This window comes from Ranitomeya imitator, chromosome 6, assembly GCF_032444005.1.
Source record: "Ranitomeya imitator isolate aRanImi1 chromosome 6, aRanImi1.pri, whole genome shotgun sequence".
NCBI lineage: Eukaryota > Metazoa > Chordata > Amphibia > Anura > Dendrobatidae > Ranitomeya > Ranitomeya imitator.
In genome coordinates, this window is record NC_091287.1 from 272,680,495 (window position 1) to 272,705,902 (window position 25,408).

Consider the following 25,408-nt stretch of genomic DNA (forward strand, 5'->3'; position numbering starts at 1 on the left):
GCTGCAGAGAACAATAGTAGCCCATGTACACTGAACGATATATTACTGAACATATAGTACATGTGTAAACGGATGTCAGCCTGTATAAGCAGGATATTAAATAATCATCAACTAGCAAACATATTGTCAGTCCATAGTCACTAACTCTACATAACATTTTTTGCTGCAGTTCTCCTGTAATCATGAGACAATTTTATCTCAGCAAAAGTGTTGAGCATTCCGATACCGCAAGTATCGGGTATCGGCCGATACTTGCGGTATCGGAATTCCGATACCGAGATCCGATACTTTTGTGGTATCGGGTATCGGTATCGGATACATAGAGATGTGTAAAATAAAGAATTAAAATAAAAAATATTGATATATTTACCTCTCCGGCGGCCCCTGGACTCAGCGCGGGTAACCGGCAGGCTTCGTTGTTCAAAATCAGCGCTTTTAGGACCTGAGAATCACGTCCCGGCTTCTGATTGGTCGCGGGCCGCCCATGTGACCGCCACGCGACCAATCACAAGCCGCGACGTTACCGCAAGCTATTAACGCGCTCATTTTTAAAAATGAGCGCGTTAATGGCTTTCAAAGACGTAGCGGCTTGTGATTGGTCGCGTGGCCGCGACCAATCACAAGCCGCGACGTCACCGCAAGCTATTAACGCGCTCATTTTTAAAAATGAGCGCGTTAATGGCTTTTAAAGACGTAGCGGCTTGTGATTGGTCGTGTGGCCGCGACCAATCACAAGCCGCGACGTCACCGCAAGCTATTGACGCGCTCATTTTTAAAAATGAGCGCGTTAATGACTTTCAAAGACGTAGCGGCTTGTGATTGGTCGCGGTCGCGCTACGTCTTTGAAAGTCATTAACGCGCTCATTTTTAAAAATGAGCGCGTTAATAGCTTGCGGTGACGTCGCGGCTTGTGATTGGTCGCGGCCACACGACCAATCACAAGCCGCTACGTCTTTGAAAGCCATTAATGCGCTCATTTTTAAAAATGAGCGCGTTAATAGCTTGCGGTGACGTCGCGGCTTGTGATTGGTCGCGTGGCGGTCACATGGGGGCCCGCGACCAATCAGAAGCCGGGACGTGATGCTCAGGTCCTAAAAGCGCTGATTTTGAACAAAGAAGCCTGCCGGTTACCCGCGCTGAGTTCAGGGGCCGCCGGAGAGGTAAATATATCAATATTTTTTATTTCAATTCTTTATTTTACACATCCCTATGGATCCCAGGGCCTGAAGGAGAGTTTCCTCTCCTTCAGACCCTGGGAACCATGAGAATACCTTCCGATACTTGATGTCCCATTGACTTGTATTGGTATCGGATATCGGTATCGGCGATATCCGATATTTTTCAGGTATCGGCCGATACTATCCGATACCGATACTTTCAAGTCTCGGACGGTATCGCTCAACACTACTCAGCAATGTTACACAATGCTGAGCCTGAGAAACAAAGGAAATGGCAGAGGAAACATTCTGAATAGCTATTACAATACTGCCATCTTCCCTATACAGTGGCTTGTGTTATGATCTGGTGGTTTAGGAACAACATGAGACAAGCTCTGAAGGAGGTGGTATCTGTACTGACCGCAAACCCTGAACCAAGCAGCGCAACTAAAAATAGCCATGGGGGGTACCTGACGATCCCTAGACCCCTCGGCTCAGCCTACGATCTAACTTCCCTTAAAGATGGAAACAGGAAACCTATCTTGCCTCAGAGAAAATCCCCAAAGGAAAGATAGCCCCCCACAAATATTGACGGTGAGAGGAGGGGAAAATAACATACGCAGAAATGAAATCAGATTTTAGCATAGGAGGCCAGTCTAGCTTGATAGATAAGACAGGAAAGGATACTGTGCGGTCAGTATAAAAACTACAAAACAATCCACACAGAGTTTACAAAATCTCCACACCTGACTAAAGGTGTGGAGGGTAAATCTGCTTCCCAGAGCTTCCAGCTAACAGAAAAAATCCATACTGACAAGCTGGACAAATATAGAATGCACAGAACAATAAGTCCACAACATGTGGACTGAAATGAGCAAAGCCAGAACTTATCTTTGCAGAACTGGTCAGGAAACCAGGAGAATCCAAGCAGAGATGTGAATCCAGCCAGGAACATTGACAAGTGGCACAGGCTGAAGAAAGAGCCAGACTTAAATAGCGGACAATAAGTGGAGGCAGCTGAGACAGCTAACTCCAAGGAGCAGCCATACCACTAGAAACCACAAGAGGGAGCCCAAGAGCAGAACTCACAAAAGTGCCACTTACAACCACCAGAGGGAGCCCAAGAGCGGAATTCACAACAGTACCCCCCCTTGAGGAGGGGTCACCGAACCCTCACCAGAGCCCCCAGGCCGATCAGGATGAGCCAAGTGAAAAGCACGAACCAAATCGGTAGCATGAACATCTGGACATCGGAGGCAACAACCCAAGAATTATCTTCCTGGCCATAACCCTTCCACTTGACAAGATACTGAAGCCTCCGCCTCGAAAAACGAGAATCCAAAATCTTCTCAACCTCATATTCCAACTCTCCCTCAACCAACACCAGGGCAGGAGGGTCAACCGAGGGAACAACGGGCACCACATATCTCCGCAAAAAAGATCTATGGAAAACATCATGAATGGCAAAAGAGGCAGGAAGAGCCAAACGAAAAGACACCGGATTAATAATTTCAGAAATTTTATAAGGCCCAATAAACCGAGGCTTAAATTTAGGAGAAGAAACCTTCATAGGAACATGACGAGAAGACAACCAAACCAAATCCCCCACACGAAGCCAGGGACCAACACGCCGACGGCGGTTAGCAAAATGTTGAGCCCTTTCCTGAGATAACATCAAATTGTCCACCACATGAGTCCAAATCTGCTGCAGCCTGTCCACCACAGAATTAACACCAGGACAATCAGAAGGCTCAACCTGCCCAGAAGAAAAACGAGGATGAAAACCAAAATTACAAAAGAAAGGTGAAACCAAAGTAGCCGAACTAGCCCGATTATTAAGGGCAAACTCGGCCAACGGCAAGAAAGACACATAATCATCCTGATCAGCAGACACAAAGCATCTCAAATAGGTCTCCAAGGTCTGATTAGTTCGCTCAGTTTGGCCATTAGTCTGAGAATGAAACGCCGAAGAAAAAGACAAATCAATGCCCATCCTAGCACAAAAGGCCCGTCAAAATCTAGAGACAAACTGAGAACCTCTGTCAGACACAATATTCTCCGGAATGCCATGCAAACGAACCACATGCTGAAAAACAATGGAACCAGATCTGAGGAGGAAGGCAACTTAGGCAAAGGTACCAGATGGACCATTTTAGAGAACCGGTCACAAATAACCCAGATAACAGACATCTTCTGGGAAACAGGAAGATCCGAAATAAAATCTATGGAAATATGCGTCCAGGGCTTCTCAGGGATCGGCAAAGGCAAAATCAACCCAAAAGCGCGGGAACAGCAAGCCTTGGCCCGGGCGCAAGTCCCACAGGACTGCACAATAGCACGCACATCGCGAGACAAGGAAGGCCACCAAAAGGACCTAGCAACCAAATCTCTGGTACCAAAAATCCCAGGATGACCAGCCAACACTGAACAATGAACCTCAGAAATTACTTTACTTGTCCATCTATCAGGAACAAACAGCTTCCTCACTGGACAGCGGTCAGTCCTATCAGCCTGAAATTCCTTAAGCACCTGCCACAAATCAGGGGAGATAGCAGAAAGAATCACCCCCTCCTTAAGAATGCCAACCGGCTCCAGGACTCCAGGAGAATCAGGCGATAAACTCCTAGAGAGGGCATCAGCCTTAACATTCTTAGATCCCGGAAGATACGAGACCACAAAATCAAAAGGGGAGAAAAACAGGGACCATCGAGCCTGTCTAGGATTCAGCTGCTTGGCCGACTCGAGGTAAATCAGATTCTTATGATCGGTCAGGACCACAACACGGTGTTTAGCTCCCTCAAGCCAATGTCGCCACTCCTCAAACGCCCACTTCATAGCCAACAACTCCCGATTGCCGACATCATAATTGCGTTCCGCATGCGAAAACTTTCTGGAAAAAAAAGCACACGGTTTCATCAAAGAACCATCAGACTCCCTCTGAGACAAAACGGCCCCTGCCCCAATCTCAGAAGCGTCGACCTCAACCTGAAAAGGAAGAGAAACATCCGGTTGACGCAACACAGGGGCCCAAGTAAATTGGCGTTTAAGCTCCTGAAAGGCCTCAACAGCCTCAGAGGACCAATTCGTCACATCAACGCCTTTCTTCGTCAAATCAGTAAGGGGCTTAACCACACTGGAAAAGTTGGCAATGAAACGGCGATAGAAATTAGCAAAGCCCAAAAATTTTTGAAGTCTCTTCACAGATGTGGGTTGGATCCAGTCATGAATAGCTTGGACCTTAACAGGATCCATTTCTATAGATGAGGGAGAAAAAATAAAACCCAAAAAAGAGACCTTCTGAACTCCGAATAGGCACTTAGACCCCTTCACATATAAAGCATTATCACGAAGGATCTGGAACACCATCCTGACCTGCTTCACATGAGACTCCCAATCATTGGAAAAAATCAAAATATCATCCAAATATACGTCCATGAATTTATCAAGATAATTGCGGAAAATATCATGCATGAAAGACTGGAACACAGATGGAGCATTAGAGAGCCCAAATGGCATCACAAGGTATTCAAAATGGCCTTCGGGTGTATTAAATGCAGTTTTCCATTCGTCACCCTGTTTAATACGAACAAGATTATATGCCCCTCGGAGGTCAATCTTAGTAAACCAACTAGCCCCCTTAATCTGAGCAAACAAATCAGTAAGCAGAGGCAAGGGGTATTGGAATTTAACCGTGATCTTTTTAAGAAGACGATAATCAATACAGGGTCTCAAGGAGCCATCCTTCTTAGCAACAAAAAAGAAACCCGCTCCCAATGGTGACGAAGATGGCCGAATATGCCCTTTCTCCAAATATTCCTTAACATAGCTCCGCATGGCGGCATGCTCTGGCACAGACAGATTGAAAAGTCGGCCCTTAGGGAGCTTACAACCAGGAATCAAGTTAATAGCACAATCACAGTCCCTATGTGGAGGAAGGGAACTGGACTTGGGCTCATCAAATACATCCTGGAAATCCGACAAAAACTCAGGGACCTCAGAAGAGGGGGAAGAGGAAATTGACATAAAAGGAACGTCACTATGTACTCCTCGACAACCCCAACTAGTCACCGACATAGTTTTCCAATCCAGCACTGGATTATGTTCCTGTAACCATGGAAATCCCAGCACAACAACATCATGCAGGTTACGCAACACCAGAAAACGGCAATCTTCCTGATGTGCAGGAGCCATGTACATAGTCATCTGTGTCCAGTACTGAGGTCTATCCTTGGCCAAGGGTGTAGCATCAATGCCCCTTAAAGGAATAGGGCTCTGCAGAGGCTGCAAGGAAAAACCACAGCGCCTGGCGAATTCTAAGTCCATTAAGATCAGGGCAGCGCCTGAATTCACAAATGCCATGACAGAAAAGGATGACAATGAGCAAATCAGGGTCACAGATAAGAGAAATTTAGGCTGTATAGTACTAATGGTAACAGACCTAGCGACTCTCTTAGTACGCTTAGGGCAATCAGAGATACCATGAGCCGAATCACCACAGTAAAAACACAGCCTATTCTGACGTCTGAATTCCTGCCATTCTATTCTAGTCAAAATCCTATCACATTGCATAGGTTCAGGACTATGCTCAGAGGATACTGCCATATGGTGCACAGCTTTGCGTTCGCGCAGACGCCGATCAATCTGAATGGCTAGAGACATAGATTCGCTCAAACCGGCAGGCGTAGGAAAGCCCACCATAACATCTTTAAAGGTTTCAGAAAGACCTTTTCTGAAAATAGCAGCCAGAGCCTCTTCATTCCATTTAGTGAGCACAGACCATTTTCTAAATTTCTGGCAGTATAACTCTGCAGCTTCCTGACCTTGACACAAGGCCAACAGGGTCTTTTCTGCATGATCCACAGAATTAGGTTCGTCATACAATAATCCGAGCGCTTGAAAAAATGCATCTACATTCAATAATGCTGGATCCCCTGTTTCAAGAGAAAAAGCCCAGTCTTGAGGATCACCACGCAGCAAGGATATGATGATTTTCGCCTGCTGAATGGGATCACCAGAAGAACGGGGTTTCAAAGCAAAAAATAATTTGCAGTTATTTTTAAAGTTCAAAAACTTGGATCTGTCCCCAAAAAACAAATCAGGAGTAGGAATTCTGGGCTCTAAAGCCGGAGTCTGGACAACATAGTCCTGGATACTCTGTACTCTTGCAGCAAGTTGATCCACACGAGAAAACAAACCCTGAACATCCATGCCAAAACATGTATCCTGAACCACCCAGATATCAAGAGGAAAAAAAAAAAGACAAACCAAAGCACAGAAAAAAAAATGGTTCAGAACTTTCTTTTCCTTCTTTTAAGATACATTTAATTCATTTTGGGCCACTTGTACTGTTATGATCTGGTGGTTTAGGAACAACATGAGACAAGCTCTGAAGGAGGTGGTATCTGTACTGACCGCAAACCCTGAACCTAGCAGCGCAACTAGAAATAGCCGTGGGGGGTACCTGACGCTCCCTAGATCCTCTGAAATCATTGAGTTTTCTTGCATACACTGCTATTTTGAGGTCAAATCACCTATCTTAATGACGTTCAAGCTTTTCTTAAACACGGTAGTGAACAAACCATAACCCTAACAGGCAAATTAAGGTCTAAAATCTTGATCAAAGTTATCTGAGCACATAAATCTTCAAGAATGCCCAAAGTGTTGCATCGGACCATTTTCCTTTTTGTAATTTGTAAAATGTAAAAAATGACAATTTTTTTTGCCTAAAAAACAAAGGAAATGTGTCATCTTCGACTTTAGGCCTTTTAAAGGTCATTTAATCTTTAACTTGCTTAACTGTTAACAATAACAGTCATTTTGACCAAGGGTGCCCAAACTTTAACATGCCTTGTATTTGAATATGTTGAGGTTCAATAATAATGTAGTTTATTACGGAATATATATATATATATATATATATATATATATATTTAATATTCATACAGGTAATGCAATTACCATTCAGTTTAACCCATTATCTACCAATGTCCTTTTTTTGGGACGCTTAATCTTTAGCTTCTAGCAACTAAGATTTTATAATTTTTATAATGAGGTCCAGTTTTTTGTGTTGTGTTTGTAAAATGAATGTTTTCAAAATAGGAGATCATGTCATTGTCATTTTTAATTGAATATTGGGACACCCTTTTCTGAAAAATCCGTAATTCTAAAAATTTTAATTTGGCAAATAATGGGTTAAGTGTATATTCTGTTATTTTAACTTAAGTAGTTTATAAGTATGTTCAACATGAATAGATCCTATGGTTTGCACAAAAGATCATCACTTTCCACAGCACATCATGTTGTGCAAACATGTCCTATGCTGCAGAGAACAATAGTAGCCCATGTACACTGAACGATATATTACTGAACATATAGTACATGTGTAAACGGATGTCAGCCTGTATAAGCAGGATATTAAATAATCATCAACTAGCAAACATATTGTCAGTCCATAGTCACTAACTCTACATAACATTTTTTGCTGCAGTTCTCCTGTAATCATGAGACAATTTTATCTCAGCAATGTTACACAATGCTGAGCCTGAGAAACAAAGGAAATGGCAGAGGAAACATTCTGAATAGCTATTACAATACTGCCATCTTCCCTATACAGTGGCTTGTGTTATGATCTGGTGGTTTAGGAACAACATGAGACAAGCTCTGAAGGAGGTGGTATCTGTACTGACCGCAAACCCTGAACCAAGCAGCGCAACTAAAAATAGCCATGGGGGGTACCTGACGCTCCCTAGACCCCTCGGCTCAGCCTACGATCTAACTTCCCCTAAAGATGGAAACAGGAAACCTATCTTGCCTGAGAGAAAATCTATGAGCTGTCCATTTTTTCCCATTTCAAAAGGCAAAACTGCTTCACCTCCTTCAAGTTAGATGGTTTCCTCTGGCGATCAGTAATCTTCAAGTCTTACCACAGATTCTTAATAGGATTAAGTGTTCGAAGCCTTATCCAGGTATGGCATGAAAATCAAGCCATCCAAATGTCACCTTCTCAAGCCAAAGGTACAGTACCTGGGACACATCATGAGTTCGGAGGGAGTAGCACCGGATCCCGAGAAAATAAGCGCCATAAGGGATTGGCCAAGACCTACCAACGCAAAAGAAGTGAGGCAATTCCTGGGATTGGTGGGTTACTATCGCAGATTTATAAAAGGATTTACCAAGTTGGCAGCACCCTTGCAAGACGCCTTGGTAGGGCAGACGAAGAAACCTTCAAACCGAAACCCTCCTTTTCAGTGGAACGACGAAAGGGAAGACTCCTTTGAACAACTAAAGAAGGCACTAACCGGAGAAGAGGTTCTGGCATACCCAGATTACCATCAACCTTTCATCCTCTACACTGATGCCAGTAATGTGGGGCTAGGAGCGGTGCTGTCACAAAAGCAAGTAGGTCGGGAGAAAGTCATCGCCTTTGCAAGTAGAAAGCTCCGGCCAACTGAAAGAAATTCAGAAAATTACAGCTCCTTCAAATTGGAACTACTGGCAGCAGTTTGGGCTGTGACTGAACGTTTCAAACACTATCTGGCCGATGCAGAATTTATTGTCTATACTGACAACAATCCGTTGACCCATCTGGACACAGCCAAATTAGGTGCGTTAGAACAGCGATGGATAGCCCGGTTATCTAATTACAACTTCATAATCAAGTATCGAGCAGGTCGAAAGAATGGAAATGCCGATGCCCTATCCCGGATGCCACACTTGAGAGATGTAGAAGAAGAAACGGGGGAGCTTGAAGAAATTGAACTACCAGCCTTCCATCATCCCAAGGCAAAACATCATCAGTCAAGTACCTATCAGAAACAACAAGAGGTGAATTTTAATCCGTTAGCACACCATAGATGGGCTGACACCCAAGACAGCAATCCGGCTGTGAAGTTGGTGAAGGAACTGCTGACTGAGCAAAGTGCATATCCCGATGAGGATGCCCCAGAAGAGACGCATCAACTCTGGAAAGAGAGAGGCAAAATGTTCCTGTATCAAGGGAAGCTCTGTAGAAGGTACACCAATCCGAAAACACATGAATTGGTTTGGCAGATTATCGTGCCTAAACAAGATGTGAAGATGGTCCTCGAAGCTTACCATAATGGTGCTGGTCACTTCGGTTGGAAAAAGTTAGAAGTGCTTCTAAGAGAAAGATTTTATTGGGTCGGGATGAGAAAATCAATCGAACAGTGGTGCAGAAACTGTGGCCCGTGCAACCTCAGAAGAAACGATCAAAAGAACCAAAGAGCACCACTGCAGCCCATTATCACCTAACAACCACTTGAACTTGTAGCCATAGACCACGTGAAGTTGACACCAAGCCGTTCCGGCTATGTCTATGCCTTGACCATCGTGGACCATTATTCACGCTTCTTGGTAGTAGTACCCGTAAAAGATCTGACAGCAAAAACAGCAGCCAAAGCGTTCCAAACGTACTTTTGTAGACCCCATGGATATCCGGAACAGGTTCTCACCGACCAAGGTACAGCCTTTGAATCAGAGATCTTCAGAGAATTCTGTAATATGTATGGTTGCAAAAAGATCCGGACGACGGCTTATCATCCACAAACAAACGGCTTATGCGAGAAGATGAACCATATTGTAATAGACCTACTAAAGACTTTACCTGAGACAGAAAGGAATTAATGGCCAGAGAAATTGCCTGACTTGGTGGATCTGTATAATCATGTCCCGGTGAGCTCCACCAACTGCACCCCAGCTTACCTTATGCGTGCAAGACCCGGCCAATTACCAATCGATCTAGAAATGGGAATTCTGAAACCAGACGCAGAAGTTCAAGACTCCAATTGGGATATCATACGGCAAAAGCAGTATCGCCAAGTGCAAGAGAGTGTGGAAAGAAGCCTTCAGCAAACTAGAGAAAGACAAGAGCGAACTTTCAACCAGAACGCTCTAGCGACACCATTAAGACCGGGTGACCAAGTGCTCAAGAGAAATCGTCGAACCAATAAACTAGACAATCAGTGGGAAACCGTACCCTACACAGTTTTACCAACAAGAATGGATAATCCTAAAATGTGTCTCATTAGCAAAAATGGAGGCTTAACATCTGTACTAGTGTCAAGAGACAATCTTAAATTATGTCCGGAAGCATTGAAAGAGCCAGAAGTTGTCCAGCCAGAACCAGAAGTTATTCAACCCATGCAGGTCCAACCAGTAAAGGAAAAAGAAGAGGAAATGTATCACACCTGTATAGCAGACTTTCCCAAAACCCTACTAACATACCATGGTGCAGTAGTGGTTCCCATGGTGGCCTTTTACCCAACACCGAACCCAATACCAGAAGTCCCAAGACAGGAAGAGGCTGACCCCGTACTACGGGAGGTTCCAGGCCAGGAAGAACAGATTCCTGATCAGAGTAATCCCATTCACGGTGGACTTGCCAACTCCATAGTCGTGGAATTATCTTTAGCAGAGCGGGCAGATACTACATCCGCAGTAGACAGTAGTACACCACATGAAGAGACACCGCTATTACGTAGATCACAGCGTAGTACCCAGGGTCAATTACCGGCCAGGTATGCGTATTACCAACTATAAAACTATAGTCATTGTTATCATTCTGCAACGTTTAAGCCCAGTAGCTACAGAGACTTGTCTGTATGAACTTATTGCATATTCTTGAACTTTTTATCAGCCCGGAGGCACTAAATCAAAGCTCCGGAAAGACTGCTTTTTGAACTTTGCTTTTTGCTCTTTTTGAACTTTCTTTAGACTTTATATTGGTAACTCCGTTGGAAAAATGGAACTAAATTCTTGGACACAAAGTGCAGTGCCTTTCCCAGTACCTTCAAGGATAGAACTGTATTAATGGACGCTATTTGAAGTGACTTTTTACAGAACTCTAATTTTGTTTCCTTGAGTGGTTTTTGTAACTTTTCATTTTTAAGACTCTGTACATATTAATTGTTATTTCAAAATGTTATTGTCCCACAGTCCCGGAGTACTGTTCTTCACTAAGGGGGAACGTGGCACCCCTAGGGGTATTTGCCACAAAAACAGTTACTGACACTAAATACAAATACTAAAATGGCAAGACTGCACTACCACCTCCGGCCAGAAGGGGGAGCTCCAGAGACTCCCCTTGATCCATTCTGGTCTGAGAGAAGAACTGGCAGTTGGGCTTAGGAGCTGAAAGTGAGAGGTCATACAGCTGAATTTCTAACAGCCCTATGATGGTTTCCAGGCCCAAATCACCGGCCTGAGGAGAAAAGGGACAGAGAAAAAGGACATTGTGAGAACTGGGTAGCATTAATCACTACCCAGAACAGGCGCAAAGACGGATACCGGATCCGTGGCTGTATTCATTATATATAATACAGCAACCGGAAAAACGTGAGGTGATATCAGCTTCACTAGGGCCGGACGCAGCAACAGACACAGAGTTCAGCGGTACCCCTGGAGGGGGTAAGCCGATAAAAGGACTCGGGTTGCCCGTCGAACCAGGACCCGGAGGGGACAGATTGGGCCGGCAGCCAGTTCACATACAGCAGCAGGGCCACACAGAAACTGCGTACAATAAGAGGCGAAGCCCCCGGCAGGGTCAATGTAACTCAGAGTTCCCATACAGACTCCGGTGACAGGACTGGTTGTAAATCCCTTTATGTTGAAGTAAACTGGTTAAACGTTTCAGTGCCTCAGACTTTCATTTGGACAATAGCTATCTATCCAGAATCAGGATCATCACCGCTGAGAGAACCTGCTGCTGATCAAGTAAGTGCCTGTTCCCTCATGATACCCCTTACACTGTGCATTGCCTGAGGCCACAGCACCGGGTCAAGCCACCCGTGACATCCCCCTCAAGAGACAGACCCCATTGGTCCGGTGCTGGGTACCCCGGTCTCTTGGGCGTCACATAAGGATGGTGCTCTTGGTGTGCTGAGCTGTGTTGGTTTAGTGCCAGATATAGCATTTACCTTCGTGGACATAAAGTTAAAATTTGGTCTCATCAGACTACAGCACCTTCCTCTATACATTTGGGGAGTCTCCCACATGTCTTATGGCAAATTTAATTTTTGTGTGCAAGCATATGCTTTTTTTGCTCACTCTTCCATGAAGACCACCTCTATGGAATGTTCAGTTTATTGTGGTCATATGGGTAGATAATCCAGTTACTGATTGGGAGCTCTGCAGCTATTTCAAAGTTACTTTTGGTCTTTGTGCAGCCTATCTGATTAATGCCGTTCCTTCCTGGGTTGAGAGTTTTTTTGGTTTACCTCCTCTTGGCAGGTATGTTGTGGCACCATGTCCTTTCAATCTGATGATAACGGATTTGGTGGTCCTCCGGGTCATTATCAGAGATTGGGATTTTTTTTATAACCCAACCCTGACTTAGAGTTCTCAACAATTTTGTTCCTAGCTTGTTTGGAGATTTACTTTATCTTCATGGTGTTGTTCTGTTAGTGGTGCATGTTGCTTAATCGTGTTTCAGCCTCTGTGGCCTTTTAGGAAAGGTGAGTATTTACTGACAGACCATGTGACACTTAGATTTCATGCAGGTGGACTTCCTGTCACTAAGCATGTGACTTACGAAGGTAATTGCTATATATTCACTCGTCACTTCACAAACTTAAGCTATTTAGTGCTGATGCAACACACACAAATCGGATTGCACAAATATTTAACTACAAGTTTAAATTTTTGTAGGATCGCTACTTCCAACAGGTGGTGCTATAGAGTTCACGTCCTCCTTTTCTCCAAAGAGGCAATGTGCATATTAAACACAGGTTGCAATGTAACAAAATAGGTAAAACGCAAAGAGGGGTAAATGCTTTTGCAAAGCCACTGCAGCCATTATTTCTTTAAGGCATATTTATTTGTTTTTTCACTGATTTTCCTAGAATTTTTAACAAAAAGATTGGTGCAATAGAGAATGCTGGAATAATATGCATGCCATCTCATAATGGTCCTTGGTGCAACCACAACTGACCTAATTTTATTCGGTGTAATTCATCAAGATTAATTAACATTTGTTCAAACATTTTCCATAGCTGATATGACTTAGATATATAATGAAGCCATAGCACTAGTGTACCTTTCAGTTGCAGCTGCTTTAACTGATAAGAAACCAAATATCCAATTGACTATAACCTTTATCGCTTACATAAACAAAAAATAAAATATATAGACATCTGTAACTGATCCTATATAACACTATTATGTAATAATATTATATTTATTGAAAGGAAAGGAAATACCATTTGCATATCAATTAAAATGTGTTAGTAATATTTTATTTAGGCTGGAAAAAGTTAAATATTTTGTATGTAAAATTGTACGTTTAAAGCTAATACTGTAGGAAATATATATCAAAATGCATAACACATTTCTAAAAGCCGGTTCTTCTATTTTGGTCACCAGTTGCCATATATCTGTTTAGTTATGAAACATTCAAAAGATCCAGTACATGTGGCTTAGTAGAAATTGTAAGAGGTGCAAATAGTTTACAGAGGAAGAAAATAATTTATTTCTTCAATCTACTCAGAAGGGCCAACATGAAAATGGAAAAAAGAAGTAGATTTGAACAATTTCTTGAGAAACATTATTGACATCAATAAAAACCTAAGTGTAGTCTGAATGTTTTAAATTCTTATATCTTTTACAGTATTTGGTCTAGAAATGCTCTTAGAGAGTGCCTTAATAGTAAGATATATTGCATTGCTGTTTCTGGTTGAAGACTTATATCTTCAAATATAACTTTGAAACCTCTAAAACGTTTCACAAATTTACCAATTGGCATGTTTAACGTGTCATGCACATCTGACCTTCCATTTTCATTCCTTCATAAGAATGTGCATTCAGTAATTTCAGTAGATGCTTTTTGTTTGATAATACAGTGTTGGTTTGGCTGGTTTTATATTAGCCCATACTATGTAGCATGTAAATAAATAGTAATAGTACAAATAACTAATAGAGTCTATATTGTTAATGTTATTGCAATTTCAAAAAACGTAAAAGCCATCCCACCATGTCAAGTTGTGCCCAAATCAGGATGGTACATTACTCTTTTAGTTTAACTTACTGTGCCTATAAGGAGGTGGCAGGGAACCTCATTTGCCTCCTCTCTTGTATACACTGAGTCCATGCAGCACCCGATGGCTCCCTTAGGTTTACACTGTTCTGCTGTGTGTTAATGTTGCATATTGTCTGGTCAAGTATTAATGTGTCTTGTTTCATATGTACTGTGTAATGCTTTGCACACCCCATGTCATTGTATATTCTGTGTCATTGCAATTGTAATAAGTTAGTTTAGGGATAGAAGGGAGTTAAGAAAAGGGCTGGTCCAGCAAGCTTAGAAGGCAGGAACTTCCTGCTTCTATCTACACGCCTGGCAGGCTTGCCCGAGGCTAGACGTACTTCACTTCCAGCAGCAGAGGACACCCCAGGAAGAAGAATAAAGGACTGCCAGGTACTGCTGTGCAGGGTGGATGGGCACCGGTGAGCGACTGCAGCAGGACTGTTGGTTCCTAGAATCTGGATGGGAGCCATTGATACTGCATGATTGGTAAACATGCAGGGAAAGTGCAGGAAGCATTACTATATTTTCCTCATGTTACCTCATGTTCATTAAAGTTTCTAATGTTGGATAGAATCTTGACCTGTTGTGTATCTGAGGATATGCTTCCAGCACAGAGTGCAATTCTGTAATTGAGGTAACTGACTGTGCTGCAGGAACGGGACTTTATTTGTCTTTCTATGTGCAAGGGGCCAGGGTGCTCACATACTGTACCTCAGTGGACTCGCCCATGACTACCACCCTGTGCCACCTTGTTACATGTGTCACAGATGTTGAAATAGATAAGAGCAGAGTAGGACCTGGGTCTTGATTGTTTAGACACCTGCTCGTGGAAAACTATAGGAATAAATTGAATAGTTAAAAAAGGGGAGCCATGTCCCTGTTTGTACAAAGTACAAAAAACTAAACAAAAATGCCACAAATGTAAGGAGAGTATATGTTGGAATAAGTGTAATGCATATTTGTGTTTTACATAGGGTACTTAGTTAACATGGCTTTTATGTTGTTTTGATCAAAATAATGTTAACTAAGTACCCTACAATATTTACATGCACTAATACTAGTAATTTATTTAATTATTACAGGGCACTTGCTGCTTTTGCTTTCATGTTAGGTTCTGGTTGCTAAATGGCTATAGTGTGAATGCACACCTAAGAATTGCCATTAAACCAACATGTGCTCTAGCTCAAATGGGGGGGGGGAGGTTGGTTTTATTTTAGCACACTCATAATCTTCTATTGCTTAAACTGTGGCAAGATAAATTTCCCATTTGATGCTATTTCTTTTTCTCATAGGAAAACAATTTGATTAGTAATACATTTTAGTAGAGTTGAGCGACCTTGACCTTTTTAGAGTCGAGCCGGGTTTCGCGAAACCCGACTATCTCAAAAGTCGGGTCGAGTGAAATCGGCCGATTATGACGTAAAGTCGGGATCGACCGAAACACGAAACCCAATGCAAGTCAATGGGGCAGCATAGTCGGCAGTGAGTGGGGGCCAGGAAAACACCTAGAGTGCCCATTTTAATGTCAAAACCATCCATTCTTCTTAATGAAGCTTGTCAAGCGTAATTTACCTTATAATAATTGGAAGGCATTTGAAATTGGGGGTCATTTGGCTAAAGTTGTGTGGGGTAGGGCTGGTTCAAGTAATTAGTGGGCCCAGGAAATCTGGACCACGTCACGGCAGTGGAGCAAGGAGAGGTAAGTATTTCAACTTTGCAAGTGCTGTGATCCTGAGCAAGCAGGGGGGGCCCACTTGTTGGCATTGGCAAGGGCACAGGGCCCCTCAAAGTACAGCGGTGTGTTTGCACGGCGGGGGCGCCTCCCACCGGCAGCAACACTTTTGCGTACTATGAGAGGCCCTGTGCCAGTGACGTCGCCAACTAGTATTCCTCCCCCCACCTGATGAAGGAACCTGCACTTTCATCTGCACCTTCCTCTTTGTCCCCGTGTAAGGTGGTATGGTATGCGGGAAGAGCAACCTGACTTTCAGCAGGGTCACAATGTTGTTGTGTAGCATGCACGGGGAATGTTGCGTTATGGGTCAATGTACCAGCAGACTCATCTATCACTGGCTGGGCAATGGGCACGATGAAGTGGAAACACAGATATAGGCCCAAAGAATAAAGTGGGCTAAATGCAGTTCAAAATTGGTAACACAGGAATAACCAGGGGGCATTGCAGTGGAGGACAACTGGAATGAGAGGCTGACACAGAGAGTAGGGCCAAATCAGTAAGTAGTCGAAATGCAGTTCAAAATTGGCAACCAGTTTTGTTCAGTGGAGGAGAACAGCAAGGAGTGGCAGACACCGATAGTAGGCCCCAACCCAACTAGTAGGCCAAATGCAGTCTAACATTAACAACTACTTAACGAGAGCCTGAAAATGGAATTTCAGGACAGGAAACCAGGAGAACAGCAAGGAGTGGCAGACACCGATAGTAGGCCCCAAACCAACTAGTACGCCAAATGCAGTTGTTCCATTTAACCACAATTTAATGAGAGCCTGAAGATAGAAGCTCAGGAAAGGCAACCTGGGGAACACCTTGGAGTGTAACACACCATCTCTCTCCACCCCATACCCAATTTGAAGGCCTAATGCAGTGTAGTTTCCAAGAACTACTAAACGAGAGCCGGAAGATCGAAGCTCAGGAAAGGCAACCTGGGGAACACCTTGGAGTGGAACACACCATCTCTCTACACCCCATACCCAATTTGAAGGCCTAATGCAGCGTAGTTTCCAACAACTACTAAACGAGAGCCGGAAGATCGAAGCTCAGGAAAGGCAACCTGGGGAACACCTTGGAGTGTAACACAACGTCTCTCTACACCACGGAAGGGCTGATTCTTAGGAAGGAAGGCTGTTGGAAATAAGCATTGCGCGTCCGAGGGTGATTATATTCTTATTAGGTATATACTCACCCTCGGACGCGCCCTGCCTCTTTATTTGGAATGAATGTTTATTTGCAATGTGGTGTTGACTTTCTCTATTATTTTGGTAATTAATGATTTTATTATTTTCATTGTTTTGCATCTTCTCGGCAATAATATAAAGAAGACGCGACAGGACAACACTCGGTGGATGCCATATCTGTGTTTTCAATTTAAAAAACCTTTCAGTTAACTACTTGCAGGAGAAAGTAATTGTAGCTGGTGGCCATTTTTAGTACTGTACCAGATTTTAGTTGTGTGTTTGTTTTTAATGTTAAAATGTCTGCATTTGATATCTCACCAGTATTTTCTTTTTTATAAGCAAAATACTTTTTTTTTTATATTATGATGTTGGTTCAAGGGGTACACGGGCAGCAGTAGACAGGTCAGTGGAGGCCTAGTGGAAGGAGGGACCGCAGACAGGCTTCGAAGCCCTAACATAATAAATTGGGCTGCCTGTAGGCAATTTAAAATTGGTTCCAGGGGAACACGGGCAGCAGTAGACAGGTCAGTGGAGGCCTAGAGGAAGGAGGGACTGCAGATGCGCCAATGTTTCCCCCATACCAAATTTTTAGGCCTAATGCAGTGTAGTTTCCAACAACTACTAAACGAGAGACGGAATATCGAAGCTCAGGAAAGGCAACCTGGGGAACACCTTGGAGTGTAACACACCCTCTCTCTACACCCCATACCCAATTTGAAGGCCTAATGCAGTGTAGTTTCCAAGAACTACTAAACGAGAGCCGGAAGATCGAAGCTCAGGAAAGGCAACCTGGGGAACACCTTGGAGTGTAACACACCCTCTCTCTACACCCCATACCCAATTTGAAGGCCTAATGCAGCGTAGTTTCCAACAACTACTAAACGAGAGCCGGAAGATCGAAGCTCAGGAAAGGCAACCTGGGGAACACCTTGGAGTGTAACACACCCTCTCTCTACACCCCATACCCAATTTGAAGGCCTAATGCAGTGTAGTTTCCAAGAACTACTAAACGAGAGCCGGAAGATCGAAGCTCAGGAAAGGCAACCTGGGGAACACCTTGGAGTGGAACCCACCATCTCTCTACACCCCATACCCAATTTGAAGGCCTAATGCAGCGTAGTTTCCAACAACTACTAAACGAGAGCCGGAAGATCGAAGCTCAGGAAAGGCAACCTGGGGAACACCTTGGAGTGTAACACAACGTCTCTCTACACCACGGAAGGGCTGATTCTTAGGAAGGAAGGCTGTTGGAAATAAGCATTGCGCGTCCGAGGGTGATTATATTCTTATTAGGTATATACTCACCCTCGGGCGCGCCCTGCTTCTTTATTTGGAATGAATGTTTATTTGCAATGTGGTGTTGACTTTCTCTATTATTTTGGTAATTAATGATTTTATTATTTTCATTGTTTTGCATCTTCTCGGCAATAATATAAAGAAGACGCGACAGGACAACACTCGGTGGATGCCATATCTGTGTTTTCAATTTAAGAAACCTTTCAGTTAACTACTTGCAGGAGAAAGTAATTGTAGCTGGTGGCCATTTTTAGTACTGTACCAGATTTTAGTTGTGTGTTTGTTTTTAATGTTAAAATGTCTGCATTTGATATCTCTCCAGTATTTTCTTTTTTATAAGCAAAATACTTATTTTTATATTTTCTGATGTTGGTTCCAGGGGTACACGGGCAGCAGTAGACAGGTCAGTGGAGGCCTAGTGGAAGGAGTGACCGCAGACAGGCATCGAAGGCCTAAAATAATAACACATGGCTGTAGGCAATTTTAAATTGGTTCCAGGGGTACACGGGCAGCAGTGGTGTGGTCAGTGGAGGCCTAGTGGAAGGAGTGACCACAGACAGGCATCGAAGGCCTAAAATAATAACACATGGCTGTAGGCAATTTTAAATTGGTTCCAGGGGTACACGGGCAGCAGTGCCCTGGTCAGTGTAGTAGTAGTTGAAAGAATGGACCGCAGACAGGCATCGAAGGCCTAAAATAAAAAAATTGGGCTGGCTGTAGGCAATTTTAAATTGGTTCCAGGGGTACACGGGCAGCAGTGGTGTGGTCAGTGGAGGCCTAGTGGAAGGAGAGACCACAGACAGGCATCGAAGGCCTAAAATAATAACACATGGCTGTAGGCAATTTTAAATTGGTTCCAGGGGTACACGGGCAGCAGTGGTGTGGTCAGTGGAGGCCTAGTGGAAGGAGTGACCGCAGACAGGCATCGAAGGCCTAAAATAATAAGACATGGCTGTAGGCAATTTTAAATTGGTTCCAGGGGTACACGGGCAGCAGTGCCCTGGTCAGTGTAGTAGTAGTTGAAAGAATGGACCGCAGACAGGCATCGAAGGCCTAAAATAAAAAAATTGGGCTGGCTGTAGGCAATTTTAAATTGGTTCCAGGGGTACACGGGCAGCAGTGGTGTGGTCAGTAGAGGCCTAGTGGAAGGAGTGACCGCAGACAGGCATCGAAGGCCTAAAATAATAACACATGGCTGTAGGCAATTTTAAATTGGTTCCAGGGGTACACGGGCAGCAGTGGTGTGGTCAGTGGAGGCCTAGTGGAAGGAGTGACCGCAGACTGGCATCGAAGGCCTAAAATAATAAGACATGGCTGTAGGCAATTTTAAATTGGTTCCAGGGGTACACGGGCAGCAGTGCCCTGGTCAGTGTAGTAGTAGTTGAAAGAATGGACCGCAGACAGGCATCGAAAGCCTAAAATAAAAAAATTGGGCTGGCTGTAGGCAATTTTAAATTGGTTCCAGGGGTACACGGGCAGCAGTGGTGTGGTCAGTAGAGGCCTAGTGGAAGGAGTGACCGCAGACAGGCATCGAAGGCCTAAAATAATAACACATGGCTGTAGGCAATTTTAAATTGGTTCCAGGGGTACACGGGCAGCAGTGCCCTGGTCAGTGTAGTAGTAGTTGAAAGAATGGACCGCAGACAGGAATCGAAGGCCTAAAATAAAAAATTTGGGCTGGCTGTAGGCAATTTTAAATTGGTTCCAGGGGTACACGGGCAGCAGTGGTGTGGTCAGTAGAGGCCTAGTGGAAGGAGTGACCGCAGACAGGCATCGAAGGCCTAAAATAATAACACATGGCTGTAGGCAATTTTAAATTGGTTCCAGGGGTACACGGGCAGCAGTGCCCTGGTCAGTGTAGTAGTAGTTGAAAGAATGGACCGCAGACAGGCATCGAAGGCCTAAAATAAAAAAATTGGGCTGGCTGTAGGCAATTTTAAATTGGTTCCAGGGGTACACGGGCAGCAGTGGTGTGGTCAGTAGAGGCCTAGTGGAAGGAGTGACCGCAGACAGGCATTGAAGGCCTAAAATAATAACACATGGCTGTAGGCAATTTTAAATTGGTTCCAGGGGTACACGGGCAGCAGTGCCCTGGTCAGTGTAGTAGTAGTTGAAAGAATGGACCGCAGACAGGCATCGAAGGCCTAAAATAAAAAAATTGGGCTGGCTGTAGGCAATTTTAAATTGGTTACAGGGGTACACGGGCAGCAATGGTGTGGTCAGTAGAGGCCTAGTGGAAGGAGTGACCGCAGACAGGCATCGAAGGCCTAAAATAATAACACATGGCTGTAGGCAATTTTAAATTGGTTCCAGGGGTACACGGGCAGCAGTGGTGTGGTCAGTGGAGGCCTAGTGGAAGGAGTGACCGCAGACAGGCATCGAAGGCCTAAAATAATAACACATGGCTGTAGGCAATTTTAAATTGGTTCCAGGGGTACACGGGCAGCGTGGTGTGGTCAGTGGAGGCCTAGTGGAAGGAGTGACCACAGACAGGCATCGAAGGCCTAACATAACAAAAATGTCAATACAATGGTATTGTCAGTGGCAGGCATTGAAGGATGTCAGCGCATAGACTAAACATTGGTGGAGCTGTGAGATAATTTTGCAAGTGGTAGAGCACTGTTTGAGCTGGGGTGGGGGGAAACTGTCTTGTGGCCGGCGGTACAGGCCCAGGGCCCCTCATATTACAACGGTGTGTCTGACGTTGGGTGCGCACCACCACCGCCAGAGACACTTTATTGTACTAGGAGGGACCCAGTGGCAGTGCCGTCGACCAAAAGCGGGCTCACCCACCTCTTCAGACAAACTGCACTCTCACGGGTGCTGTCGCCAAGTGTCGATACCACGGCCCCGTGTGGGGAGTTTGGCCATTTAGTGAGGTGTAAACATGTCGTATGCTGGACAATCAGGTGCTGAAAATTACGAGATTGGAAAAGGCATTCAGAATAGTCCACAGGCAAGACCTTTTCATAGGAAAGCTAGGTGTCAGCCGGGCAAGGTGGGGCAAAAGATTTCGAAATCCAGTTGTGGTTCATTTTAATGAAGGTTAGATCATCTACATTTTGGGTAGCCAGACGAGTCCTTTTTTCTGTTAGTATTGAACCTGCAGCACTGAATACTCTTTCTGATAGGACACTAGCTGCCGGGCAAGCAAGCTCCTGCAATGCATATTCTGCCAATTCTGGCCAGGTGTCTAATTTTGATGCCCAGTAATCAAATGGGAATGACGGTTGAGGGAGAACATCGATAAGGGATGAAAAATAGTTTGTAACCATACTGGACAAATGTTGTCTCCTGTCACTTTGAATTGATGCTGCAGTACCTGTCCTGTCTGCGGTCATAGCAAAATCACTCCACAACCTGGTCAGAAAACCCCTCTGGCCAACGCCACTTCTGATTTCTGCCCCTCTAACTCCTCTGGTCTGCTGGCCCCTGCAGCTCGTGTGAGAACGATCACGGGCGCTGTGTGCAGGGAATGCCAGAAGCAAACGGTCAACAAGAGTTGATTGTTTGGTTGCTAATATTAGTTCCAAGTTCTCATGTGGCATTATATTTTGCAATTTGCCTTTATAGCGAGGATCAAGGAGGCAGGCCAACCAGTAATCGTCATCATTCATCATTTTAGTTATGCGTGTGTCCCTTTTGAGGATACGTAAGGCATAATCCGCCATGTGGGCCAAAGTTCCAGTTCTCAAATCTGCGGTTGTGCTTGGTTGAGGGGCAGTTTCAGGCAAATCAACGTCACTTGTGTCCCTCAAAAAACCAGAACCCGGCCTTGCCGCGCCACCAATTTCCAGTGGCCCCGGAAAAGCTTCCTCATTAAAAATATAATCATCCCCATCATCCTCCTCGTCCTCCTCCTCTTCGCCCGCTACCTCGTCCTGTACACTGCCCTGGCCAGACAATGGCTGACTGTCATCAAGGCTTTCCTCTTCCTCAGCTGCAGACGCCTGATCCTTTATGTGCGTCAAACTTTGCATCAGCAGACGCATTAGGGGGATGCTCATGCTTATTATGGCGTTGTCTGCACTAACCAGCCGTGTGCATTCCTCAAAACACTGAAGGACTTGACACATGTCTTGAATCTTCGACCACTGCACACCTGACAACTCCATGTCTGCCATCCTACTGCATGCCCGTGTATGTGTATCCTCCCACAAAAACATAACAGCCCGCCTCTGTTCACACAGTCTCTGAAGCATGTGCAGTGTTGAGTTCCACCTTGTTGCAACGTCTATGATTAGGCGATGCTGGGGAAGGTTCAAAGAACGCTGATAGGTCTGCATACGGCTGGAGTGTACGGGCGAACGGCGGATATGTGAGCAAAGTCCACGCACTTTGAGGAGCAGGTCGGATAACCCCGGATAACTTTTCAGGAAGCACTGCACCACCAGGTTTAAGGTGTGAGCCAGGCAAGGAATGTGTTTCAGTTGGGAAAGGGAGATGGCAGCCATGAAATTCCTTCCGTTATCACTCACTACCTTGCCTGCCTCAAGATCTACAGTGCCCAGCCACGACTGCGTTTCTTTCTGCAAGAACTCGGACAGAACTTCCGCGGTGTGTCTGTTGTTGCCCAAACACTTCATAGCCAATACAGCCTGCTGACGTTTGCCAGTAGCTGCCCCATAATGGGAGACCTGGTGTGCAACAGTGGCAGCTGCGGATGGAGTGGTTGTGCGACTGCGGTCTGTGGACGAGCTCTCGCTTCTGCAGGAGGACGAAGAGGAGGAGAAGGGGGTGCGAACGGCTACAGCCAATTGTTTCCTAGACCGTGGGCTAGGCAGAACTGTCCCAAACTTGCTGTCCCCTGTGGACCCTGCATTCACCACATTTACCCAGTGTGCCGTGATGGACACGTAACGTCCCTGGCCATGCCTACTGGTCCATGCATCTGTTGTCAGGTGCACCTTTGTGCTCACAGATTGCCTGAGTGCATGGACGATGCGCTCTTTAACATGCTGGTGGAGGGCTGGGATGGCTTTTCTTGAAAAAAAGTGTCGACTGGGTAGCTCGTAGCGTGGTACAGCGTAGTCCATCAGGGCTTTGAAAGCTTCGCTTTCAACTAACCGGTAGGGCATCATCTCTAACGAGATTAGTCTAGCTATGTGTGCGTTCAAACCCTGTGTACGTGGATGCGAGGCTAAGTACTTCCGTTTTCTAACCATAGTCTCATGTAGGGTGAGCTGGACTGGAGAGCTGGAGATCGTGGAACTAGCGGGGGTGCCGGTGGACATGGCAGACTGAGAGACGGTGGGAGATGGTATTGTTGCCACCGGTGCCCTAGATGCAGTGTTTCCTACTACGAAACTGGTGATTCCCTGACCCTGACGGCTTTGGCCTGGCAAAGAAACCTGCACAGATACTGCAGGTGGTGCGGAAAATGGTGGCCCTACACTGCCGGAAGGGATGTTGCGTTGCTGACTAGCTTCATTGGCCGAGGGTGCTACAACCTTAAGGGACGTTTGGTAGTTAGTCCAGGCTTGCAAATGCATGGTGGTTAAATGTCTATGCATGCAACTTGTATTGAGACTTTTCAGATTCTGTCCTCTGCTTAAGGTAGTTGAACATTTTTGACAGATGACTTTGCGCTGATCAATTGGATGTTGTTTAAAAAAATGCCAGACTGCACTCTTTCTAGCATCGGATACCTTTTCAGGCATTGCAGACTGAGCTTTAACCGGATGGCCACGCTGTCCTCCAACAGGTTTTGGCTTTGCCATGCGTTTTGGGCAAGATACGGGCCCGGCAGATGGAACCTGTTGCGATGTTGATGCCTGCTGCGGCCCCTCCTCCTCCGCTTCAGAACTGCTGCCGCCTGCACCCTGTTCCCCCAATGGCTGCCAATCGGGGTCAAGAACTGGGTCATCTATTACCTCTTCTTGTAGCTCGTGTGCAACTTCGTCTGTGTCACCGTGTCGGTCGGTGGTATAGCGTTCGTGATGGGGCAACATAGTCTCATCAGGGTCTGATTCTTGATCAGCACCCTGCGAGGGCAATGTTGTGGTCTGAGTCAAAGGACCAGGATAGTAGTCTGGCTGTGGCTGTGCATCAGTGCACTCCATGTCAGATTCAACTTGTAATGGGCATGGACTGTTAACTGCTTCACTTTCTAAGCCAGGGACGGTATGTGTAAAGAGCTCCATGGAGTAACCCGTTGTGTCGCCTGCTGCATTCTTCTCTGTTGTTGTTTTTGCTGAAGAGGACAAGGAAGCGACTTGTCCGTGAACATCCACTAACGACGCGCTGCTTTGGCATTTACCAGTTTCACGAGAGGAGGCAAAAGAGCTAGAGGCTGAGTCAGCAAGATAAGCCAAAACTTGCTCTTTCTGCTCCGGCTTTAAAAGCGGTTTTCCTACTCCCAGAAAAGGGAGCGTTCGAGGCCTTGTGTAGCCAGACGACGAACCTGGCTCCACAGCTCCAGACTTAGGTGCAATATTTTTTTTCCCACGACCAGCTGATGCTCCACCACTACCACTACCCTCATTACCAGCTGACAATGAGCGCCCCCGGCCACGACCTCTTCCACCAGACTTCCTCATTGTTTTAAAAACGTTACCAAACGAACGGTATTTGTTGCTGTCACACAACTTACACGGTGAGCTATAACTTCAGTATGATTTAGCTACCCCTTTACAGGTGGGTGAGACCACAACGAAAATCAGCCACAATGTTACACACTCTGTTGTTGTTGGCAACAAATGAGATGGCACACACGCAGGACTGTCACTGAAGCGCAAATGTAAATATTTATCTCCCACTGATTTGTGTTTGTTTTTTTTAAAAGGGAGACTTCAGAAAAAAAAAAAATTAAAAAAAAATTATTTTTTACAGAAGAATTTATAAAACAAATAAAATGAAATGATTGTTTCAGGGAGAATTTAGGAAAAAAAAAAAAAAAAAGGCTTTGTAGGGCCCACTGAGTGAGAGAGGACGCACACAGGAGTCAGGAGTGGCACACAAGCCCAGAGGCCAATATTAATCTCCCACCGATTGATTTAGTTATTTTTTT